Source organism: Opisthorchis viverrini (assembly GCF_000715545.1).
Source record: "Opisthorchis viverrini unplaced genomic scaffold opera_v5_1, whole genome shotgun sequence".
Taxonomy (NCBI): domain Eukaryota; kingdom Metazoa; phylum Platyhelminthes; class Trematoda; order Opisthorchiida; family Opisthorchiidae; genus Opisthorchis; species Opisthorchis viverrini.
In genome coordinates, this window is record NW_008751657.1 from 1,587,714 (window position 1) to 1,593,864 (window position 6,151).

At 43.2% G+C, this 6,151-nt stretch overlaps 1 protein-coding gene across 1 annotated transcript in view; it reads left to right on the forward strand.

The window, feature by feature from the left end:
• The window catches only part of T265_00018 (hypothetical protein), a gene marked incomplete at both ends in the record, with an annotated part of 36,280 nt that overhangs the window by 24,448 nt on the left and 5,681 nt on the right, over positions 1-6,151 (forward strand). The gene's annotated exons all lie outside the window — the stretch shown is intronic.

A 6,151-nucleotide genomic window follows, 5' to 3' on the forward strand; every position in this document is an offset into this window, starting at 1 on the left:
TTGCTCCATTAGCAACACGCACGCGACCTACAAGCTTGAGTTGGATTGGTGGGGAGGTAAAATTTGTCATCTATAATTTTGTTTCGGAGTACTATAACATAACTTTACAGTCATTTGAGCATACAGAACGCGCGGCGAAAACGGAGAGCTTGCCTCCGTTTGTGGAAAGCCGCTTCCTTGCAAACAGGTAGAAATATTAGCGACAGTGTATTTACATACTCACAAAAGTAAAACAAATACAATCGAGTATTTGGAAGTATCATAGTGCAACGAACGAACGCAAAGTACCAAAACCTACCTAGACAGAAAACAAGATCGAACAGATGATTTAGCGACAGGTAGCATTCGCCAAATTAGTTCACCATGCTAAGTGAAGTTATGTCTGTAAGTTTTGGGAAGCAAAGCGAAAAGGCATCATGTCCATAGGTTTTCCTGTTGTGGTGACCCTTTTTACTTCAAAGCCCACTCAACGGAAGCAGGAACGTTGTCAAAATCTTTGAAGTAAAAATAAAACATCAAATTCACAATGTGTGTTACCGAAATTTATTCTCTCTCCCCCTCTTCAACACAAGACTGGAGGGAATATAATTTCCAACTCATTCCTGAACTGCTCCGTTATCCTCAAGTTGATTCCGACCTTTTCGGACATATTTTGTTGAAAATTGCGTTTGTTATTCGACTGCCTACTTAATAACGAGAATCGCTAACTAGGAAATTTGGTGGCCATGAAAAAATTGGAAATGAGTCACCAGTGATGTGTCCAGCTGTGGTAGATTCCGTCACCTTTATTTGGTAAAACGTACTCGTTCGTGGTCTAAGCTAGTCAAATCCGACAAGGTTTTAGACTTCCAAACGATGAAAACCCTAGGATGTGGATTGCCGAACATCACACCATCAGGAATTGGGACAGTAGGATAACGGGGATTGGCGTTGCCAAATGGTGGTTTTAGAAAATCTGAAAATATGCTCATCATGTATACCAGCTGTAAAGCAAAACGCCTTACAAATTGTTTACAATGTTGCTACCTCATAGTACCATTTGCGTCCGTCATCAATTCGCCGATGATTACCTTTCATAACGTGCTGTTTGCGACGCCTAAGTCTTCTTGAACTTTCATTGTCAGCCAACTATGACCCAATCATTGATATTGCTTTAGCCTCAACAGGCAATCACCGATGAGTTTTACGCAAACCGCGGATCATGCTACTGTTGGTCTGACTGAAATCGTAGCCAGCTGAAATCGACTCACTGGCTAAACGAGTATCCGGCATCAAACAGTGCACATTCAAGTTCGGCGCTCAAATGACTGTTCATGTAGGCTCCGTGGCGCACCCTTAAAATTGTGCATGCGTGCAACTTGTAATGTGGAGGTGATCAAGCCACCGACTCGGCTGGATTGATCGATCGTTGATACAACATGCAGAGGTGAAGTCAGACGCTGGCTCAATGGGACTTGTGTTGGTGAATTTGACAGTCGGGCCTCTAAGGCCGGTTGGGTGCTTTACGTGTTATGGGCTTATACATAGACAACTCCTCGGATATCGCGCCTGTTAGGTGCCTCTCCGCTAGGACCTATTGAGTTTATGCGGATCACTGCTTTCTAACACCAAGAGAAATCCTGCTCCACTGTGTGCAAGAGTAGACCGAAAGGTTACTTGTATTGCTAAATACGCAACCATGGTTGATCCTAATGGTGCCTGATGAAATTAGCATCGGTGGGCAAAAAGCAATGAGGATGCTTTGTAATAGGATAGAGGAGATAAATTTGGTGCATCCATATTTCTTCCGAGTATATTGTGCCTCGTACGAGGGGCTTTGGAAACAAGTAAAAGGCCAGTTGAAATCTCGTGTACCGTTTGACTAGGCTTTCAAACCGTGTAAGCATCGCCATAGCTTCCCCATATGGGTCTTCCGGCAAAATATGTACCTCAGAGCCAAAAGGATCAACGATTCGCGATCGCATCGCACGTATCATTGTTGGTAGCAGGTATTCACGAGTAAGAAAGCCGATAAGAACAGGCATGCCGCTTTTCGTCTAGCTTAGGTACGCAGGAATAAATTAGGTTGGTTGAAAGGTCGTACCACATACTCTCCGTGAGGGGAGTGGGAAATTTTTGCCACCTTATTCATAAATATGTCAGTGCAGTATATCGATCTTCAATTTCCGGAGATATTCTACTACGTGCATAAGTTAAAATAGGCTCACTTCATCCAAGGCTTCACCATTCAATGTCGATACAGTGTGATGCTGATGAAAACTCAATGTCCAGATTTATTTCGTTTTCAAATTCCTCCATTTTTCATATTCGTATGTAAATATTTGTAGGTAAGGGCCCGGCCAATTACTTCCAGTCATCTATTTTATTGGAAATGATCGATAAAACCAGGGAACTGGTGTATATTAATGAACCCTTCAACAATAAATGCTTGGTGTACGTCATCGCAGTCGGGGCAGGGAGTTCAAAGCGCACACGTCCAGATTGCTTCTTTCCTCACCGAAACTTCATTTGGAGCCATTTTCTAAACTTTTTCTGCAGTTGACAAGACGACCCATCTGCCTCAGATTCTATGTCGCCCTTCAACTTGCAGCATTTAGACTTTTCAACTTTTCACTCAAGGCAGCTGTCCACTGAATTCGTAATCGATTTCTGTTCAGTAGGCGCAGAACATTCAGTCGGTAACAAGAACGTGGGCACACTCGACTCGGAACGGCTTGAGGTCAAAATCAAAGCTTTCATGGGCGTGACCAGGCTTCATTTAAGAGTTATACCCTAACCACCAGTGTCGCGAAATGCATCCATCTGCAATTTTCTTGGGAGATTCATCCAAGTCTCATTTTTACTACTACTCAACTAAATATTTGCATGGAGGTCGTTTCATATTTCAGTTGATACGATATTTGAGATACTGCTGCATACCTCCCTGGCATAATTCAGATACTGCTGCATACCTCCCTGGCATAAAACTCCACTCATAAGTTCTCCGAAAACTCTCCAAAGGCCAGCTACTGGTTTTGTCCTTCTTTGATCTGCTGGAGTCTAATGAAGGATGGGAAGTGAATTTCTGTTGCCACAAGCAGAACCTTATGTAAAGCTGGCGCTACGCCAGATTTTTTCACGTGTACTTTTCTGAGCTGTTTTCAAAATACTCTTCTCTCTGTGCGCTTGCATATCATCTGTTTCCCCTCCCATACAAAAACATTCCCACAGCTATTCCATATGAATCCTCATAGGCCGTGCTGATGTGTTGGAAAAAAGTGGGCATCAAGTCATCTTCGTGTTTAAAAATATTCCCAAATTTCGATTCATGAGCACATTGTGGAACATTCCACGTACGAGAGACATTATTCTGCTTCATAGCTTTATTTTTCTTTCAGTTTATCAACTGAAGGCAATACTTTTTCCTTCATTTGACATCCCCGGAGAACATGCATTTAGGTGTTTGTTGTATTGGTCCGCACAATGTTCATAGCCGGAAAAACTTTACAAACAGAATAAAACTTTTTACGTCAAAATGTTGGATTTTTGCGTACCGGCTCACACCAAAAATCATCCTAATCTACGTTCATATTTTTGCAGCTCACTAAGTTCCAATGTCCTCTGGAACAATCATACCCTTGGCGGAAATAGCCTGGAAGAATAGTTTCCCAGGATTGCTGGGAGCCCGGGGTGCCTAGATGGGGCTCAAATGTTTGGATTCGTACTCTAACCTCAATTGCCTTTCTCTTTTAGTCCATTAGGGATACACAGCTTTCGAAAATCCAATCTTGTTGTGCGAATACTCAGCACCTCAGCTAATACGATTTCACCGCTCAGTTCAGTTCGGAACCGGAACTAAGGAAACTCAGCATTCGCACAATTGAGTTGAATTTTCAAGAGCTATGACGTGTTACAGGTGGGTTACGACAGACACAATACAAGTCCAAACTTTTAAGCAAAATCTAAGCATCCCGGGGTCCCTGTAGTGCTAGGAAAGTAGCCCAACAGAATTTTTCCGCAGGAGGTATGATTGCTTTGGTGGACAATGAAACTTGGTGAGCTGAAAAATGGAGCGTAGGTTACGGTGGTATGATCTTTACCAGAAGTGCTGCGCAGATGCAGCCGCTTGGCGAAACCGATTTCCCTCAGCCAAAATTTTACCCTCTTTCGTAAACTTGAAACACACAAACGCACACGCTTTTCACCAAAACAATGGTCCAGCTCGCTAAAGTACACCGATGGTCGGTGTTAAACAGAACCCCGAACCTGAATGTTTCAAATTGTGAGGTGACTTAATATTTTCCAAATAATCACTGCCAAAGCTCCAGCAAACTGCCGCCTGCTTGGCAATTCCCAAACGCACTGGAAAACCCCAAGACAAATGTCGTTCTTCTGCCCGCTGAAATTTTCGTTAATTTTCTTCTTGAAACATGGCACACAATATACGGACATCTTTCACCTTTCTCAAGGAAAAAGCCTAAAAATTAGCCATTACCTTTCCCACTTTAGCTGCTAGGTTAATGCAAGCTCCAAACTTCTTCACTATCACTGCATTGGCAACATCATTTGAGGGTGTAAAAGCCAATCGCTCTTTTTGACAACACTGCTGGTTCAGCTAGCCCTTATCCAGTGAAGCGGGACTGCATTCACGGAGAAATGATTTCATCTAGATCGTTCACTGCCTATGAGTGTCTCTGCTGAGGGTGCGAAATTAAATAATTAGAGGCAACAAATCAGTCCTCAACAAAATACAAATCTGAAATGTTCAGGTGCAGCATAAGAAAAATCTGAAAGCTTCCCGAAACGCGGCAATGTGATTATGGTCTTCTTTGGTGAATGCGATGGTGGTCAAACGGGTGGTAATCATCTCCGATCATGTTATCGGGAAAATTTCAGACGCACCCTCAGTACTGTGAAGTGGACAAGCACAAAATCGGAGGCAAAATTATCCTCATAAAAGTGGACATTTGCTGTGCGTCACATGCCGTTTTTGACATTTTCAAAGCGCAAGATCATGTGAATTACCGGGCCGTGATTTTGGCTGAGCTTGAGTAACCCTGCCTTCGGAGACTGCAATACTTGGATTCAACATTCATTCAACATTTTTACCGTGGCTGTGCATAGATGAACCTAACAGGATCGTGCGATGGAGATATAAAAGAATGACCACTTCTCAGCCTAGTCTGGAGGTGAGGTGAATTCGGTCAAAAGGCCATCAGGTACTGAGCTCCGTGTTGCCCTCAACGCCGTATTAAACGCTAACATGGTTGTAGTTGATTTGAATACTAGACGGGGCTTAGGCAGGGGAGACGACGTCTGCCCATCGGAAAATCAGCTTCTCATCCCGAAACCTCAACAGCAATGGGTACAAACCCCTGAGAATGCACCTGTTAAGTGCAGTTTCAAGTAAGGAATTCTAGTAGCTATCTTCACATGTGTCACACACTGCTCTCCTGCAGGTCGAGCTAGAATAAAACAAAGCTAATTACCCGAAGGCCTTTGCTGAAAATTTCACCACAGTGGGATGCCACCGCATCAAACGAGGGTCCTCAGTTTTCTCATGCGTTTCATCAGCGGGATGACATCTAGTTGACGTCTTCCGTGTCGGTAAAATATTCCAAGCGGAAGTCCAAAAAGGGCAACTTTTGTCGTTAAATCGAGCTCAAATTATTGGCGGTCATATGATAATAAAACTAGACACTTGGTGGCACGGTCGGATTTGACAGGCTTGTGCCGTTTTCCTTTTGTCGATCAAGGGATGGTAAAGATTGAAGTAGTACCTTTATACTGGCTTGTCTGTCCATGTATGCGCAAAGCTGAGCCATATCTTTCATACAAAACAAGGCCCTTGTGCGATGTAGTTTTCGGATTATTTGCCCTGATTTTGTTGCACCAGAAATGTTTTGGGAAAGAGATGGAGCCGAAATTCCAGGGGTGATGTAGCATACAGAAATGTTTTGGAAAGAGATGGAGCCGAAATTCCAGGGGTGATGTAGCATATAACCTCCATTTTCTCATATTTCTCCAATCCTCATCGATGAAAGGGTTTATCAATTATTGACGAAGAGACTAGTTTTGGGATCTCGGGGCGTTTGTAAACTTCAGTTGATGCGAGCTACCAGGAAGTTGGGATTCCTGAAAGCAACCTGAACCAACTGCTCTACCAAAAACT